The sequence below is a fragment of the Heptranchias perlo genome, chromosome 11 (assembly GCF_035084215.1).
Source record: "Heptranchias perlo isolate sHepPer1 chromosome 11, sHepPer1.hap1, whole genome shotgun sequence".
Taxonomy (NCBI): Eukaryota; Metazoa; Chordata; class Chondrichthyes; order Hexanchiformes; family Hexanchidae; genus Heptranchias; species Heptranchias perlo.
The window spans coordinates 57667284-57687192 of NC_090335.1; the positions used below are offsets into that span (position 1 = coordinate 57667284).

General features: G+C 44.1%; 1 protein-coding gene across 7 annotated transcripts in view; it reads right to left on the minus strand.

Moving 5' to 3' along the window:
- Positions 1-19909, minus strand: part of cmss1 (cms1 ribosomal small subunit homolog) — a 283142-nt gene that overhangs the window by 101421 nt on the left and 161812 nt on the right. For 5 of the 7 annotated variants that reach the window (XM_067993132.1, XM_067993131.1, XM_067993130.1 and 2 more), the window contains one exon: positions 5993-6070. The exons of 1 other annotated variant lie outside the window; for it this stretch is intronic. The gene's annotated coding sequence lies outside the window, so the exon portion shown is untranslated. Of the gene's footprint in view, positions 1-5992; positions 6071-11372; positions 11522-19909 lie in introns of those variants that run through there. One more of the 7 variants, XM_067993129.1, reaches the window with a different exon arrangement.

Here is a 19909-nt window from a genome sequence, read left to right on the forward strand (position 1 = left end):
TGCACTCAGCCGTTTCTTGATATCACGTGGAGTGAATCGAATTGGCCGAAGACTGGCTTCCGTGATGGTGGGGATATCGGGAGGAGGCTGAGATGGATTATCCACTCGGCACTTCTGGCTGAAGATGGTTGCAAACGCTTCAGCCTTGTCTTTTGCACTCACGTGCTGGACTCCGCCATCATTGAGAATGGGGATGTTTGCAGAGCCTCCTCCTCCCGTTAGTTGTTTAATTGTCCACCACCATTCACGACTGGATGTGGCAGGACTACAGAGCTTTGATCTGATCCGTTGGTTGTGGAATCGCTTAGCTCTGTCTATAGCATGTTGCTTCCGCTGTTTAGCATGCATGTAGTCCTGAGTTGTAGCTTCACCAGGTTGGCACCTCATTTTTAGGTACGCCTGGTGCTGCTCCTGGCATGCAGCTATGCAGTCTAGCAGCTATGTCCTTCCGGACTCGGCCAGCTCGGTCAGTAGTGGTGCTACCGAGCCACTCTTGGTGATGGACATTGAAGTCCCCCACCCAGAGTACATTTTGTGCCCTTGCTACCCTCAGTGCTTCCTCCAAGTGGTGTTCAACATGGAGGAGGACTGATTCATCAGCTGAGGGAGGACGGTAGGTGGTAATCAGCAGGAGGTTTCCTTGCCCATGTTTGACCTGATGCCATGAGATTTCATGGGGTCCAGAGTCAATGTTGAGGACTCCCAGGGCCACTCCCTCCTGACTGTATATCACTGTACCGTCACCTCTGGTGGGTCTGTCCTGCCGGTGGGACAGGACATACCCAGGGATGGTGATGGAAGAGTCTGGGACGTTGGCTGAAAGATATGATTCTGTGAGTATGGCTATGTCAGGCTGTTGCTTGACTAGTCTGTGGGACAGCTCTCCCAATTTTGGCACAAGTCCCCAGATGTTAGTAAGGAGGACCTTGCAGGGTCGACTGGGCTTGGTGTTTTGCCGTTGTCGTGTCCGGTGCCTAGTGGTCCGATGCCGGGTGGTCCGTCCGGTTTTATTCTTATTATGACTTTTCGTCGCGAGATTTTACAACTGAGTGGCTTGCTAGGCCATTTCAGAGGGCAATTAAGAATCAACCACATTGCTGTGGGTCTGGAGTCACATATCGGCCAGACCGGGTAAGGGCGGCAGGTTTCCTTCCCTAAAGGACATTAGTGAACCAGATGGGTTTTTACGACAATCCGGTAGTTTCATGGCCATCATTACTGATACTAGTATTTTAATTCCAGATTTTTATTTAATTAATTGAATTTAATTAAAGGAGGAAAGAGAGGTAGAGGGGCTTAGGCAGGGAATACCAGAGAATGTAGCCTTGGAAGCTGAAAGCATGACAGTTAATGGTTGGGCGAAGGGAGAGGGAATGCACAAGATGCCAGAGTCAGGGGGAAAAAAGTGTTCAGTAGGTGGTGGGGGAGTGGGGGAAGAGTGCCAGTTTATAGGAGTCGAGGAGGTTGCAAAGATAGGGAGGGGAAATTTAGACAAGGATGAGATCTTCAAATTTGAGGAGTTGGGGAACCGGGGAGCCCATATAGGTGAACAAGGACAGGGGCGGCGGGTGAGCAGAACTTGGTGTAGCATAGGATACAGGCAGCAGAGTTTTGTATGAGCTGAAGTTTACAGAGGATGGGATATTGGAGGCTGGCCAGGAAACCATTTTTCTGTTCACCTGAAAATGGCAATGGCATGATTGGTAGTTTCTGCAACAGGTCGGGACAGAGATGGGTGACATTACAGAGGTAGAAGTAAGCAGTCTTTGTAAGAACATAAGAACATAAGAAATAGGAGCAGGAGCAGGCCATATGGCCCCTCGAGTCAACTCCACCATTCAATCAGATCATGGCTGATCTTTGACCTCAACTCCACTTTCCCGCCCGATCCCCATATCCCTTGATTCCACTAGAGTCCAAAAATCTATCCATCTCAGCCTTGAATATATTCATTGACTCAGCATCCACAGCCTGCTAGGGTAGAGAATTCCAAAGATTCACAACCCTCTGCGTGAAGAAATTCCTCCTCAACTCAGTCTTGAATGGCCGACCCCGTATCCTGCAATTATGCCCCCTTGTTCTGGACTCTCGAGCCAGGGGGAGCAACCTCTCAGCATCTACCCTGTCAAGCCCCCTCAGAATCATATATGTTTCAATGAGATCACTTCTCATTCTTCTAAACTCCAGAGAGTATAGGCCCATTCTACTCAACCTCTCTTCACAGGACAACCCTCTCATCCCAGGAATGAATCTAGTAAACCTTTGTTGCACCAACTCTAAGGCAAGTATATTCTCCCTTAGATAAGGAGAGCAAAACTGGACGCAGTACTCCAGGTGAGGTCTCACCAATGCCCTGTACAACTGTGGTAAGACTTCCTTACTCTTGTACTCCAACGCCCTTACAATAAAGGCCAGCATGCCATTTGCTTTCCTAATTGCCTGCTGTACCTGCATACTAACTTTTTGTGTTTCTTGTACAAGGACACCCATGTCTCTCTGAACACCAACATTTAGTAGTTTCTCAACATTTAAAAAATATTCTGTTTTTCTATTCTTCCTACCAAAGTGAATAACCTCACATTTCCCCACATTATACTCCATCTGCCACCTTCTTGTCTACTCACTTATCCCGACTATATCCCTTTGCAGACACTCTGGGCCCGATTTTAGCACCCGCTCTCGGGTGCGTTCTCGGCGGGGGGGCCTCGAAAATTGCGAAATCCAGGAGCGGGACCGGATCGCGCCTCGATCCCGCCCACTTCCGGGTTCCCCGCTGACGTGCGGGTGTGCGCGCGCAGCCCCCGCTGGTGGGAATCCCGCAGGCAATTAAAGCCAGCGGGATGCCACTTGACGCTATTTACTTTGCTATTTCAGGTCATTAACTGACCTGATTAAGGAACTGTGTGTGATTTTTGAGCAACATGGGACTGTTTCCCGTACTGGGGGAAACACTCCCAGCTGGAATGGACGTGTTGCAGCTGTCAGCCTGTGGTAGCTGCAAAGGTTCATTTGACAGGTGGGGGGCGGTGGGGGGAGACCCTCACTCATTGCAGGAGGCCACTCTGTCACTTGGGACAAAGTTTGGCCTCCACCATCCTCCTCCTGACGGTCAAAGTCACCAACCTGCACACTTACCCCGGGGTCCGGAGACATGTACCTACCTTGCGGACCCCCTCAGATGTACATCTTGCGGATGGGGGCCGCGTAGCTGCAGTCATGACCTCCTCAGAGGGCGAACAGCATCACCAGCCTCGCCATCCACCTCTGACACGTGGAGCTCCACAACAGAGTGTTGTGACACATCCACCTGTACAGCAGGAGGGAGGGCTACCGCAGAGAGAGATGCGTTGCAGAGGGCACCACCCTCGCCACAGGGTCCACAGACCGAGGCGCAGCCTCCTGGACCTCTCTGAGCAGCAGTGCACACGGAGGCTCAGAGTCACTCGACACATAGCCGTGGACATCTGCAGCCTCTTTCATGCCGAGCTGCTCCTGGCTGGCCCGTGCACCATCTTCCTACCTGTCGGTGTCAAAGTCACCACTGCCCTCCTGAACTTCTCCTCCGCATCCTCCCAGGGTGCCACCGGGGACATCGCCGATGTCTCTCAGTCGTCTGCGCAGAAGAGCCCTGCAAATACACCTACACCCACTCTGTAGTGACACAATGGGTGGCATCAGTGGTGGGTCCTCATAGTGATACCCAGGAGTGGGCTTTATTGCACAAACCGGACAGGATTCACGAAGACATGGCAGTAGTGGTGCCAATCGAATGTGTGATGTGAGTTGTTCTGAAATTCAATAGAAGTAACAACCATGACAAACCCTCAAACACCCTTGTGCATCCCCTTCATGCTCACGACACGTTTGCCTTACGCTGCCTACTGCACATATGTGATGCATGCCCTGTGGCTGCAGCACAGGTGGTGGCAGGTTGAGTGAGGCTGGCCGTGAGAGAGATGCACGGGAGGGTGAGTATGGGATAGAGCCATGAGATTGTATGAGGATTGGGTTGCGTGGTAGTGGCGGGGTGAGTACTGGCGAGATGAGTAGGTGCAGGTAAGATGAGGATGGGGTTTGAGTGGGTATGAGGGGTGATGTGACAGAGTAGTGTTGGCAGTGCCGAAGGAGATGTGGGGTGGGGGCAGTGATGTAGCAGACGGAGTGTAGGGGAAAGACTACGTGTACTCACTGTGGCTGACCTACTGAGGTCACTGGACCGCCTCCTGCACTGTGTGCAGGTGGGCGATATGTTGGTGGCGCATGTGACCCCCTCTGCCACCTCGAGCCAGGCCTTCCTGGTGGCAGAGGCGGGCCGCTTCCTCCCGCCCGCCGGGTGGAAGATCTCTGTCCTCCCCCCTCCTCCTCACCCCATGTACTGGGAGCAGCCGTCCCCCTGGGCTGCTCCATGCAGTCATCTTTGCTATTTCTTGCAGCATCTGTCAGTGGAGGACTGCCCCTTTAAATAGAGTGCCTCCAGCTGACAGATCTTACTGCGCATGCGCAGCCCGCCCGACGCACAGATCAGCAGCGGGGAACCGGAGGAGCAGGTAAGTGGTTCCAATTAGTGCGTTGTCTGCTGCGATCGCGCGGGTAACCCACTAATTTCACCAGGTGCGTTACCAACGCGCCCGCTTGCCCATCCGCCGGGAACTCGCACCCCTGGTAAAATCAGGCCCTCTGTGTCCTCCTCACAGCTTACTTTCCCACCTACCTTTGTATCGTCAGCAAACTTGGATACATTACAATCGGTCCCTTCACCTAATTCATTAATATAGATTGTAAATAGCTGAGGCCCAAGCACCGATCCTTGTGGCACCCCACTAGTTACAGTCGGCCAATCTGAAAATGACCCGTTTATCCCTACTCTCTGTTTTCTGTCCTTTAACCAATCCACTATCCATGCTAATATATTACCCCCAACCTTGTGAGCCCTTACCTTGTGTAACAACCTTTATGCTAGTTACATCCTAAAAAACTCTTAATAAATTTGTCAAACATGATTTCCCTTTCATAAAACCATGTTGACTCTGCCTAATCATATTTTGATTTTCTAAGTACCCTGTTACCACTTCCTTAATAATGGATTCAAGCATTTTCCCGACGACCGATGTCAGGCTAACTGGCCTGTAGTTCCCCCTTTTCTCTCTCTCTCCCTTCTTGAATAGCGGGGTAACATTTGCTACCTTCCAATCCACTGGGACCGTTCCAGAATCTAGAGAATTTTGGAAGATCATTACCAATGCATCCACTATCTCTGCAGCCACCTCTTTTAGAACCCTCGGATGTAGGCCATCAGGACCAGGGGATTTGTCGGCTTTTAGTAGTTTCTGATAGTAAGGACATGGGTTCGGACGCTCAGCTTGCAGTCGAATAAACAATGAGGCTGTGAATAGTCTTGTTCAGCCTCAGTGGCTGAGGAGGGGGATGAAGACGTTGGCCAGGGTACAGAGTTTGCAGCAAGGGCCAAGGACAATAGCATTGGTCTTCCCAATATTAAGCTGGAGGAAATTGTGGCTCATTCAAGACTGGATTTCTGACAGCACTGTTTTGATTTACAAATTGTATCAGTTACACAGTAGAAAAATAGAATTATGTGGAACACTGGCAACATTTTGTTAAATGAGGGATATAAAAAACAAGAATAATTAGCAAACTTTCTTAAGTATGAAGTCCATTTTCTGCACTTGCTGTTTCACATTTTATTTCATAGAAATATATTAATTATATTATTCATAGAATGGTACAATAGATATTTCACTACATATTCTATGTGGGAATCATGGGTCATTTTGCAATTACAGCTTATGATCTTGAAACGGAACAAGTTTTCTACTGCAGAACTAAATCCAACTGTCGGACCTTCTCAAAATATACTATACAGTTACATTGACTATTTAGCATGAAAAAGTGGGAATATTAGGCACTCTGGAATATTATTGACATACTTTTAGATATTCATCATAGTTTAAGGTTCCAACTTAACATCACATACCTTTTTTTCCTTTTATTGTTTTGGTTTATGCAGTCTGGTATCAGTATCACAGTGTTCAATATGTTCACCAAGAATGTGCTGAAAGATAATGGTAGACATTACTGTATGGATGGGTGAAGCCATAAATGTCCTTTTCAAAATTGGAAGCATTTTGTATTTTGCAAGCAGCAAATCATTTGGCCGAGGAGCTGACTGTGTAGCAGACCCTCAGTTTAAATGGAGATCTAGAAAAGAGCAAAGCAAGCCAAGCAAACTGAGGAACCTCAACTTAAATAATGCAAGCCACGGAAACTTCCAAAACTGGCCAGTAAGACAAATATTTACATACACAGCAGCGGGATTGCTACTGGCAAGTTTTATAGCATGTCGCAAGTTAAATGTGGAAGTTTCACAGCCCTTAAAATTCACACAGACACGTTTTGTAAATGTTATATTGTACAAAGTGATGATGCTGAAAATTCCAAAGAAAAATGCTTGAGGGAAAGCAGGAAGTTTTGGCTTTTAAAAATCCATTCATTTAAAAGGAGTATAGTCTAACAGTAACAGATACTCACTTAAATGGAATGGATCATATTAAAGGTGCAGTATGCACCGAAGGGCAATGAGTTTCCATTTTACAGACAAGGCAGTACATGTAATACAATACAAACAGTGGTACTGTACAGTCTTTGTTGTACTTGGCTCTAAAGTAAGGCCTGGGTGAAAGGAGAAATATCTGAAATCGAGGGGTGACACTGGCTTTAATCAGAAGAAGGATGTGTGATACATCATACTGAAGTCTAAGGAAACACATTGCTTCCTTACACTCAGATGTTAAGCAGAGAAGCATGGCGGAACAAATAATTGTCAGGTAAACTTAGCTTTAGTCACTACGTCACCCCACAAACCTTATAACATCAATCATGTTGCAAGAACACTGATGCAACTGAAGAGGAATGTCTGATTCACCAGGATCAGCCCACTACAATCTCTTTAAAAGGCCAAGAACTACTTTGAAAAGCTTCACTGAAAAAGGAATTAGTTTATCGAGTCCATGCCCCACTAAATGAAAAATGAGGTTAACCTAAGTTTAATGTGCAGCATTAAGAAAGTTTATTCTAACTTATAAGAGAGATTTAAATAAACATTTGATTACTTTTCTAAATCTCTTTAAACTTGTGTAAACTACTACAACGCTCTGAAGTATACATTTATAGTATTGAATTGGGCTTTCACATAATACCATAAATAGAAATAAAACAATATAAGCCACAAAAAAGTATGGAGATTGATATTTGCTGTAGCAGAAAGAAACACATATGCTGTGAGCAAAGGCTTAAGCAGTTTAGCAGACTGGCAGACTAACATGTATATTAATGAATCAATGGTTCGACAAGAAGTGTTTGGGGCCTAAAATCAGTGGGATGGAAACCCAACGGTTGTGGCAGGATTGTGGCCACTGGTTCCCTCCAGCACTGACCCTGTGGGAGTTTGTGAGGTCGGTGGGAGGGCACTTAATTAGCATAGGGCAGGTGAGCACAAACGTCACCAACAGTCGGACCTCTGGCACATGCCTACCCCATGCCCATCCAAACTCGGCTGTTCGTCCACCCTGGAGGGTTTCCTCAGGCCCCCCGACCCTGGCCACATTCCCTTCAGTCCCCTGAGGAAAGGGCTCATCTTTCAAATTTTAAAAACATTCTGATTTTCTTCAGGAATCTTGCCAGCCCAGATGTGCCCCTGTAGAGTCTAGTACGCCTCCACTCACTTGGCATACGGGACTCCACAGAAATGCCAGGTCCCATTCCATACTTAGAAGTGGGACTCCCAGCTTAGAGAGTCCCCACCATTGGCTCTGACCCCTGGCCATTATTTGCCTTATAAAGGGTGGATGGAGTTTCTGTGGGTCCCAGACTTGTGGCAGGAGACCGATGGAGTCCATGAGGAATTTTGCAGCCCAGCATGTCTACTAATCCTTCCTTAAACTGTGGTCTGTATGGAAAGACACGTATTTGAATTCTGCCTTGACCCAGCCAAAGAGTGACATTGGTGGAGGCGTGAGATTGGGTCGCCTGCAGCCATCTTGACTGCAAGAGATGTGTTGCCCAGCGAGACCAAGAAGGAATTTAGGGAGACGAGAAAGATTCCCATGGCTTAAAACTAACAATACTATTCAGCTTGATTGCATAAATTGACTCATATTGGATTAATGCAGCTTACCTAAACTGTCATACAGAAAAGTTGATTATAAATAAAATGTGTGTGTTCGGTCATACTTTGAAATAATACAATATAGTGATCAATAAGGGAAATAAGGTTTTAGGTTATATTGCTAGGACAGTACAATATAAAACTAAGGATATTATACTTAGGCATTAAGGTCTTTTCCAAAAAACACTGCACCCTGTGCTCCCAAATGTCAGCTAGCCCCTTCCAGTGCTTCCACTCCCCAAGACTGACCGCATGCAGCAAGACCTGGACAACATTCAGGCTTGGGCTGATAAGTGGCAAGTAACATTCGCACCAGGCATGTGCCAGGCAATGACCATCTCCAACAAGAGAGTGTCTATCCACCTCCCCTTGACATTCAACGGCATTACCATCGCCGAATCCCCCACCATCAACATCCTGAGGGTCACCATTGACCAGAAACTTAACTGGACCTGCCACATAAATACTGTGGCTGCAAGAGCAGGTCAGAGGCTGGGTATCCTACAGCGAGTGACTCACCTCCTGACTCCCCAAAGCCCTTCCACCATCTACAAGGCACAAGTCAGAAGTGTGATGGAATACTCTCCACTTGCCTGGATGAGTGCAGCTCCAACAACACTCAAGAAGCTCGACACCATCCAGGACAAAGCAGCCCGCTTGATTGGTATCCCATCTGCCATCCTAAACATTCACTCCCTCCACCACCGGTACACCATGGCTGCAGTGTGTGCCATCTACAGGATGCACTGCAGCAACTCGCCAAGGCTTCTTCGACAGCTCCTCCCAGACCCATGACCTCTACCACCTAGAAGGACAAGAGCAGCAGACACATGGGAACAACACCACCTGCACGTTCCCCTCCAAGTCACACACCATCCCGACTTGGAAATATATCGCCGTTCCTTCATTGTCGCTGGGTCAAAATCCTGGAACTCCCTTCCTAACAGCACTGTGGGAGAACCTTCACCACACAGACTGCAGCGGTTCAAGAAGATGGCTCATTACCACCTTCTCAAGGGCAACTAGGGATAGGCAATAAATGCTGGCCTTGTCAGCAACGTCCACATCCCATGAATGAATAAAAAAAAAGGACTCTCAATACTTCCAGATCCAAGGGTCCCTCTCCTGTGTGCTACTAGACTCTGCGTCCCCACCACACTCCCATACATACACACCCCAGGAGCCAACCCCCTTCAATTCCAATACACCCTATTCCTGGCTGGTGCTCCAAACCGTGTTATCACCCCACTGCCCATACTGCCACACACGAGAAGCCTCCAACCCAGTACTAACAGACCATGGAGCTCACCCCAATGCTCCTTGACCCTGAAAGCTCCCTTCCACTGTGCCGCCAAAACCGGGAAAGCCTCTACAACTGCTGGAAACCCAATGTTCCCAGACCCATAGTGAAAGTTTCAGGCAGGAGACGACCTTTGGCCCACGTATCCACAGTATTCGTTTGGTGCATATAAAAAAAACACAGGCTCCCATTCGTTGACCAATGGACCCCTCTTCAATATTCCCAAACTTCAGGACGCACAACACTCCAGTGTTGCCAGATCCCAACACCCGCCAGTGCTACCAGACCTGAAGACCTCCCCCTAGGGACCCCTCACTGCTGACAAACCCAGTTAAACTACCCTCCCCCTCCATTACTGCAAAACCCAGAGAATCATCAAATCCATCGTTCCACACTCCCCCAGTTCTGGCAGGTTTCCCCTGCACAGTACTACAAGTACTCATAATGCTACCAAAGTCCAGACTCTTCCTCATAACTACTGCAATACCCAAAAGGCAAGATATAACAATGAAATACACAGGTAAAGGAGAATATGATAATAATCAAAGCCACTTACTTACAGTTTTCAAAATAAAATGGAGTGCGTCATGGAATTATAGAATTTGACGTATTTAATTACCATAAATCGGTGGTTCTGATCATATATATTATATTATATGGCATAACAACCCCATCGTTGTAAAACAGTGCATCCTCAACTGACCGTGAACAACACCATGGGAGTAACGTTATAAAAAATGATACAAGTCTGGACTTCCTGTTGTCACACTTCAGGTGTCACAAATATACTGGAGCCCGGTTGTCTGCATTCTTAGCAGTTTCTAAGTAGATACAATTATCTGGTTTTGTCTATTTGTACTAGTGGCCTTAAAAGCACAGGTCAGGTTAACAACTATGCTTTAGACTTGAAGGATCTCCATGGGTGATCTGCTAGTGTTAGAAATAATTAAAGGCCATTAAAATACATGCCAGATATTTTCCATTATCTACTGCATTTTTCAACGACAATTCTTTAACATGGAAAGTATTTCCATGTTAGAGACCAAGGGCAAGGATAAAGTCTTAATTTCTTCTCTCAAAAACAAAGATTAAAATTGGAATGAAGTTAATTCTGTAGCACACTGTAGCTGTTCTATAATTGGATTAGTATGTAATTCTCACACACTATTAAAAATAAGTTTTGCTTATCAAACAATTGGGGCAAGAGGGGTAGTAAACCAAAGCTGTCAAGAACATGCCTATTCAAACTGTTTTCAACAGCAAATTCTCCTATGTTGAATTAATATCTCATATTTGAAGAAGATACCAATTTGGTGCTCTTTATTTTTCAACGATAAAAACATTTTTCACTTTTCAGAAAATAAAGAGGCCTCAACTGCGAGTGCTTGTGGCATTAGGAATTTCTACCAGTCTACACACGATTGATTTATGGTAAAATTATGAAAAATCATTCAATGGCCTGGTCTGCTATCTATCTATATCAGTAAGGAATCTTACAACATCAGGTTATAGTCCAACAATTTTATTTTAAAATCACAAGCTTTCGGAGATTATCTCCGAAAGCTTGTGATTTTAAAATAAAATTGTTGGACTATAACGTGGTGTTGTAAGATTCCTTACATTTGTCCACCCCAGTCCATCAACGGCATCTCCACATCATATCTAAATCAGTGTTCACTTCCAGTTTGTTATATCTGCCAATTCTTCAATGTTTTGCTAGACTTTCCAATATTCATGGCAAAATCTCTAGATTTTGTACATGTTAAAAGGGAACCGCAGAAAGGAAGGGTCAGCTTAATACTTACTGACCTTACCACTAACGAGCTTTGCATTAACTCTGTAGCATTAAAAAAGGACCTTCAAGTCAAACAATAATATGAGTTTTGTTACCTTATTCCAGGAGTGCTCAATCTGTGGTACGCAAACCAAATCTGCCCTGCTTCCCAACTTCAAAGTCGAGAAGTAGCTCTTCTGAGTTCTAAAAATTGCTCTAAAACCCCCTCAGCAGAAACAGCTGATCTGCTGGTGGAGAATAAAACAGATAGCGCTACAGGCTTATAGCTGCCTTACTTTCCCAGCAGCATCTCCATCTCCACCTTCCCACCCAATCTTAAACATAGTGGCTACCAATAGTGCGGTCTCTAACTTGCCTGCCAATGTGAATATTGCTGCTACTGCTTCTAACCAGCCTGAATGCCAATGCTGAGCTCTCCCTGCAATTGCAGAAACAAACAACCGAGAGGTAAAAATAGAAGCTTAAGAAAAAGGAACAGAAATATGAAAAGTGAAAAAAGTTAAGTAGAGAGGGAGAAAAAAAAACAGAAATGGCAGATAGAGGCAGAAGTGAAAGTTGAGTGACAAAGACAAAAGTGGAGGAGGAGAGATACAGAAACAGAAGTGAAGGAGGAGAGTGACAGAGACAGAAGTTTACACTCCAGAAATCAGATAAATCATCAAGATGGGAGTAAACAAAAAGCTGATTGAATGAATTTTTCAAAATCCATTTTTCTCATTTAAAAACAATAGTATTGAAAATGAATGTACATTTTAAGGTAGTCATGCTCTTTAATATTACACTTTACATTAACAAACAACATTTCATGAAAAATGTATATAGGCCATTTACTTTTTTTGTTAGAAAACAGACATTACATTTGACTTAGCCTTTTCATGACACAATACCAAATTCACTTAACTAAAAATATTGGAATCTAAATTATATCAGTGATTCATTTTTGTTTGCCAGATTGTTTGTTATTATTTTGAATTTTACATGGTGACATCAACTTTATCCCCCTTTTCTAATCAAGTTCAGACTTCCAACAACTGATCTCATCCAGACCAATTGCTCCTAGATTCTCATCAGTCTCATCATTTTAAACCAGTGTGTTACCATTTTAAAAAAAGGTATATATCTCAATATCCTCTTTATGTTGGTTTTATCAGATCCTTGTGTCCACAACTTTCACTTAATAACTAAGTAACTTAATAAGGAAGATATTTGAATAATAGCAGAAGCACAACCATAACGAAGAACTCTCGATATTGGGTTAGATTTTCATCTTCATCACCTGGGCAGTATTCTGACAGGGCGGATCACATGCTCTTTATAGCACCCGTCTGATTTTTATTGCATTGATTTCAATGGAATGAAAATCAAGCGAGTCCTATAAGGGTTGTATGGTTATTACGCAGGCAAAAATCTACCCCATTGTTTTCTTTACCCTTTGCCACAAAAGCCTGGTATTGTGGTGATTAAAATGCTCTTTTAAATGACTTGTCATGAATATAAGGCCCAGCAAATGACTGAGTCAATTACGACAACCATTTATCTCAGCTTCTTGATCATACACTGCATCAAGTGTGTGTTCTGTCAGATAATTAAAGCTGCTTTCACATAGCTTTAAAGGGTACGGTAGCATAGTGGTTATGTTACTGGGCTAGTAATCCAGAGGCCTGGACTAAAATCCAGAGTCATGAGTTCAAATCCTGCCATAACAGCTGGCGAATTTAAATTCAATTAATTAAATAAAAATCTGGAATTAAAATACAAGTATCAGTAATGATGGCCATGAAACTACCGGATTGTCGTAAAAACCCATCTGGTTCACTAATGTCCTTTAGGGAAGGAAGCCTGCCGCCCTTACCCGGTCTGGCCGATATGTGACTCCAGACCCACAGCAATGTGGTTGATTCTTAATTGCCCTCTGAAATGGCCTAGCAAGCCACTCAGTTGTAAAATCTCGCTACGAAAAGTCATAATAAGAATAAAACCGGACAGACCACCCGGCATCGGACCACTAGGCACCGGACACGACAACGGCAAAACACCAAGCCCAGTCGACCCTGCAAGGTCCTCCTTACTAACATCTGGGGACTTGTGCCAAAGTTGGGAGAGCTGTCCCACAGACTAGTCAAGCAACAGCCTGACATAGCCATACTCACAGAATCATATCTTTCAGCCAACGTCCCAGACTCTTCCATCACCATCCCTGGGTATGTCCTGTCCCACCGGCAGGACAGACCCACCAGAGGTGGCGGTAGTGATATACAGGAGGGAGTGGCCCTGGGAGTCCTCAACATTGACTCTGGACCCCATGAAATCTCATGGCATCAGGTCAAACATGGGCAAGGAAACCTCCTGCTGATTACCACCTACCGTCCTCCCTCAGCTGATGAATCAGTCCTCCTCCATGTTGAGCACCACTTGGAGGAAGCACTGAGGGTAGCAAGGGCACAAAATGTACTCTGGGTGGGGGACTTCAATGTCCATCACCAAGAGTGGCTCGGTAGCACCACTACTGGCCGAGTCCTGAAGGACATAGCTGCTAGACTGGGCCTGCGGCAGGTGGTGAGCGAACCAACACGAGGGAAAAACTTACTTGACCTCGTCCTCACCAATCTACCTGTCGCAAATGCATCTGTCCAGGACAGTATTGGTAGGAGTGACCACCGCACAGTCCTCGTGGAGATGAAATCCCGTCTTCGCACTGAGGACACCATCCAACGTGTTGTGTGGCACTACCACCGTGCTAAATGGGATAGATTCAGAACAGATCTAGCAGCTCAACTCTCTCACGTACACATTCACACATACACACTCGTACAAGTTCACACATATATTCTACCCGCACTGTCACATACATTCACTCCCACACATTAATACATAGTCTAACTCAGGGCAGTGTCCTAGGCCCAACCATCTTCAGCTGCTTCATCAATGACCTTCCCTCCATCATAAGGTCAGAAATGGGGATGTTTGCTGATGATTGCACAATGTTCAGTTCCATTCGCAACCCCTCAGATAATGAAGCAGTCCGTGTCCGCATGCAGCAAGACCTGGACAACATCCAGGCTTGGGCTCATAAGTGGCAAGTAACATTTGCGCCAGATAAGTGCCAGGCAATGACCATCTCCAACAAGAGAGAGTCTAACCACCTCCCCTTGACATTCAACGGCATTACCATCGCCGAATCCCCCACCATCAACATCCTGGGGGTCACCATTGACCAGAAACTTAACTGGACCAGCCATATAAATACTGTGGCTACGAGAGCAGGTCAGAGGCTGGGTATTCTGCGGCGAGTGACTCACCTCCTGACTCCCCAAAGCCTTTCCACCATCTACAAGGCACAAGTCAGGAGTGTGATGGAATACTCTCCACTTGCCTGGATGAGTGCAGCTCCAACAACACTCAAGAAGCTCGACACCATCCAAGATAAAGCAGCCCGCTTGATTGGCACCCCATCCACCACCCTAAACATTCACTCCCTTCACCACCGGCGCACTGTGGCTGCAGTGTGCACCATCCACAGGATGCACTGCAGCAACTCGCCAAGGCTTCTTCGACAGCACCTCCCAAACCCGCGACCTCTACCACCTAGAAGGACAAGGGCAGCAGGCGCATGGGAACAACACCACCTGCACGTTCCCCTCCAAGTCACACACCATCCCGACTTGGAAATATATCGCCGTTCCTTCATTGTCGCTGGGTCAAAATCCTGGAACTCCCTTCCTAACAGCACTGTGGGAGAACCGTCACCACACGGACTGCAGCGGTTCAAGAAGGCGGCTCACCACCACCTTCTCGAGGGCAATTAGGGATGGGCAATAAATGCCGGCCTTGCCAGCGACGCCCACATCCCGTGAACGAATAAAAAAAAAAGGACAGGTCTCACTCAGCTGGTGGCAACACAAATGTGAACTTGTGAAGACCGACCACTGGAAAGACCTGGAAAAAAAAACTCATATTCCAACTGGACCACACCAGTTTTTAGCTAAATTTTACATACACAATACAATAAAAATACTTTGCTTTTCCTGTTTTGAAAGTAATCTGAATTCAACTTTCATACTCCATATTTTGTTTATTATTGTCAAACATGTTCAATAAAGGTAACAAAGCATAAGATAAAAACAATATGAAATTAATGACTAATGTCTTTGAAGTTGTATGCGTACAGTTTGTTAACAAGAAGATGGGGAGGACTGAGAGCAGCCTGTCATTAGATAGGGAACCAGCCAATTCTTCACGTTAAAAATGTGGTGAGAAGTCTACAAGTCATGGTAGAATTTCACAAGTTTCTGAGTTCATTGAAATGTTATCCAAAATACATGAGTTAACGCAGACTAACTGGTGCCATTTTTTGCAAATGAGAGAAGCTAGTCTGTCATTAACTGAAAGTAATAGATGGTTAGGTCTGAAAATAAATGGTGTGGTTTCTACTGTCGTATGCTCTGCAAACAGGGTGGTGGGTCATGTAATTCTTGAGGGTACTAACTTTTACAAAAGTACATTAAATTACACAAAGGAAGAGCATAGCAAGTTAAACATCCTTCATTTGTACTTTGGAATAGCAGCAGTGACACGCTACTATCAATTTAAGTTTCCTATGGAAAAAGCACAATTCATCCACTAAACTTATTCAAGAAAGGAAACTGCAACAGTTGGTTATCTGCTCTAATGCTTTCTTTCTAAGTTATTGTTACTCCCCTCCCCCCTCCTACTACCAGATATCAAAGTGCAGTACTATTTTACAAGTTTATGAACAGACTACACCAAATAACTCAGAATTAAGATATTTGATAACTTGAAAACAAGATCTTGTAAGTAAGAAAAGGAGACAGGAAGGGCAACTCCATGAGGGTATATTTTGCACAAACCCTAAACAAATAAAGAAGACCATACATAAAAGTTCATGATCAATCATCTGGCTGAGTTTCCACAAACAGTGGCAGCTTTCATATCTCGATCAAGTGACAGTGAGTTCTGATAGGTTATTTAGCTGTGGACAATACCACAGCTGAGTCTAATCCTCACTCAATCTTGGCACGCCTGCACTTGCAGCAAAAGTCATCGAACAGTTGTCAAGAGCAAGAACCAGGTCAATTTTTTCTCTTCTATAACACAGAAAGACTAAAAGTAACTGTAGCTCTCCTACTGCTGGCCAGGCTGAAATATGTTAACATCACACATCAGAGACCAATTCTAAGCCCTTTCTAATTTTGTGACTCAGAGGTGATGTCTGTGCAGGTAAGGTTACTATTCAGGGACATAACAGAAAATAATGGATTTCCGGCACCAGTAGTTTTTGCTTTTTTTAATATTCAGGACCCGTTATTGCATTGTTCCTACTGTTTAATAAATTTGTCTGGCAGTTTACAGGCTAAACCACAATCTAGTGGAGTATTTATTCTACCACCTCATGAAAGATCACGTGAGGCCACGTGGTAACACCATTATGCTAAAATACAGTGCCAAGGCTTTTCAGTTCATTCCCTGGACTTGGTACAAATTACCCAGATATTGGGCAGGTAAAAACACACTCCAGATCAGAGAAAGCAAAAACTCATCTATGAGTGGCCTGAGATGCTGCATCAAGCAAACTATCTGGAATAAAAATCCAAAAATGTAACATACCTCCAGCCATACTCCACTGTAGGCACAGCCAATCGATAAAGGTCATAACTATCCTTCACAGTGGTTTACTATGGAAAATTATTTGGCCAACTGAGAATTCATCAAAAGGGAAGAGTAAAATCAGAGTCAGCAGTTCTCATACAAAATAAAATTTTGAAATCAAAGCAGAGACAAGAATTTGTCAAGCAAAACTATCTTGGTTATGATAGTCCCTTTAAATTCAACCTTCATTAGCTGGCAAGGACAAGAAAATGTTACAGGAAGTAAATTTTACACTTGCAGGAAGTATATGCAAGGTCTTAATATGTTAACTTTATATCTATATATATATATATAAAATATATAGTATACATTGTGAGCAGCTTGTCCTAGAGTTTTAGAACATCCCATTTCTAAAAATGTTTTTAACACACAGCTGACACATATTCGTCCCTTTATCCTGCTTTTTGAATAGTTAGAGCTTTCCTTTAAGAACACTTGATCTGAAAGAATGATCTTCTAACTGGACTTCACTGTGCTATCTCTTACACCCTCCACTCTTGAAATGAAACACAAAAAATAGCTTCCTGTAATTATTTACTTTAGACACTATAAGGAGAAAAGTGATAAATTTTGATCTTCTTTAAGGACTGAATGGTGATTGGCATGAAATTAGCACTTGCGTTTCTGAACCAGGGTTTAATATAGCTAAAAAGGGAAGCTGTGGCTCACAGTCAAGGCCATTTCTAAGGTTACCAAAACAAACAATGCAACTTCCATTGTCTTATGTAATGATCCATTTATAAATGTAAATCAGTAACAAGAGTGCTGAGAACCCAGCTTGTTAATTTTAGACTAATTTATAAATGTATTTTTTCCATGAGTTACTAGGAATGGAAAGGGTCAATCTCTACTAATTGAAGCTATCCACCCTTCTGGTCTACCCTCCATGACGTCACTATTAAGTCAGTAACACTTATTTCTCAGTGCTGTGACATGTTTAGACAGTCTAGAATAAACACACTCACAAATAATTTCCAGTACAAAAATTTGGTTGAACTGTTTGGAGAGAGGTTTAAAATTGCACTGATTGGGTTTTCCATCATGACATCATTGGCACACCCTGCTAGGTCTAATTCAGAATTTTTTTCTCCAAATAGACTGTTTTAACCCTAGAACATTCTTTGCGTTTAAGGATGTTGCACCATTAGTAGACCTTATTTTTTTTTTAAAAAGTAACAACTTTTTTTCCCCCTCACTAAATTTTCTTCTTCCCTCCTATCCAGAGGCATTGAGTCCTCGCTATCGGCCAAGATACATTACTTAGGTGGCCATTACTTAATCATGGGCCTTGACAGTGAGTGTCAGCAGGCTATTCAATTGTAGGAAAATCACTTAAGCCTGACCCTGTCCTCACCAGGCATCTTCCCATGTATCAGTCTATGTCGCTCTAAAATTGGTTAGAGAAGTGACTACCCCTCTATTCTTCCCTCCCTCCGTTCCTGTGGAGACATACCCACAAGTACATGCACAGTGTATTTGTACTCCAACACAGTGTGCCACAACAACACCCATTTATTGTCAATTCTTACCCCCCCCCCCCAATCTTCTCCCCTTTCTTGTGACTCCTCTCGGGGTAAGGCTCTATGGAGAGCAGCAATCCTTAGTCTCTCTTCCAAAAAACAAGTGAATGCTTGCATCCAAGCTCATTCTTGTGCTCAACTTGCAACCACATATGCAAACTTCCAGGAGGAATCACCAGATAACTATTAGGATTGAGAACCCTGGCAGAATTTTCCCCCCATTCTTTGCCCGGAATGCTAAGTGTCCCACTGACACCACAATATGCATGCCCCCTTTTCAGCAGAAGACATGCTCCCTACACTGAGATAGCTCAAACCACTCAGTGCCATCAAGAACAGCAAATGCTGTTGATCCCTTCTTGTCCCTAAGTTTCAAAATTTGCAAACAGAAAATAGATATTTCAATTTATGACAAATTATTTGGCAGTTATATCTGTGCATCTTGTATAGAGAAAAGCAATTAGTAACAAGAATAAATGTTAGTCCAATATATGGATGAAGGGAAATGTTGGAAAAATATTGAGTCACCTTTATTGGATTACAATACCTGTAATTATGCAGAAATAATGGTAATTGGCTATCATGTAATTGGTGAGTTTTTGTTCACAAAATAGTAGAAGCCATAACTGGTTAACTTCCGTTCAAACCAAGTAATCGATCATCCTGCTTAACAGATATCATAGCTGACTGGTCCATTTACAATTATGGCATTTCAGTCAAATGTGAGGCAAAGCTTTGCTTGCATGCTGTACAAAAGCTCAATCTCCCAGCTCATTGAAGTGTCAGTAGGCTGGGGACATTGCCAACTCAGGTAGGCATGTAAGCAGAATATTCAGGTGTAAAAGTCTGTTTGTGATCTCTCTAGCCTATAGGTACTTCAGAGAACTTTGAGACTCTGCACAAATAAAGCTAAGCCTCACAATGGACTAAAATGCTAGCTGACGAAACAGCAGCGATCCTGCCGAAGCAGATGGTTGGGATTTAGCCTTCCTGCTAAACCGTCAGGTGGTTCCATATTAAATCAAGTAAAACTCTATGAATCAGATGTCCCACTTACTTAACATGAATAAAATTAACGAGAATAAAAATTGGTTAGAAGGGAGAAAACAGAAAGAAGTAGTTTAGGGCAGTTTTTCAGAGTGGTTGGAAACGGGTAGCGGTGTCCCTCAGGGTTCAGTTCTTTGACCACTTCTGTTCACTGCGTATCAATGATTTGCATATAGGCCTAGAGGAAGTGGTATCGAAATTTGCAGATGATACCAAAATAGGAGGTATAGTTAATTCTTTAGAAGACCAAAAGAAACTACAAAGGGATATTGATAAGATGGGGGAATGGGCTAAATAGTGGCCGAAGAAATTTAATGTCAGTAAGGTGTGGTGATGCATCTTCGTTTTAAAAAATTATACTATGACTGGAAGTAAGCTTGGTGCTGAGTAAGAGCAGA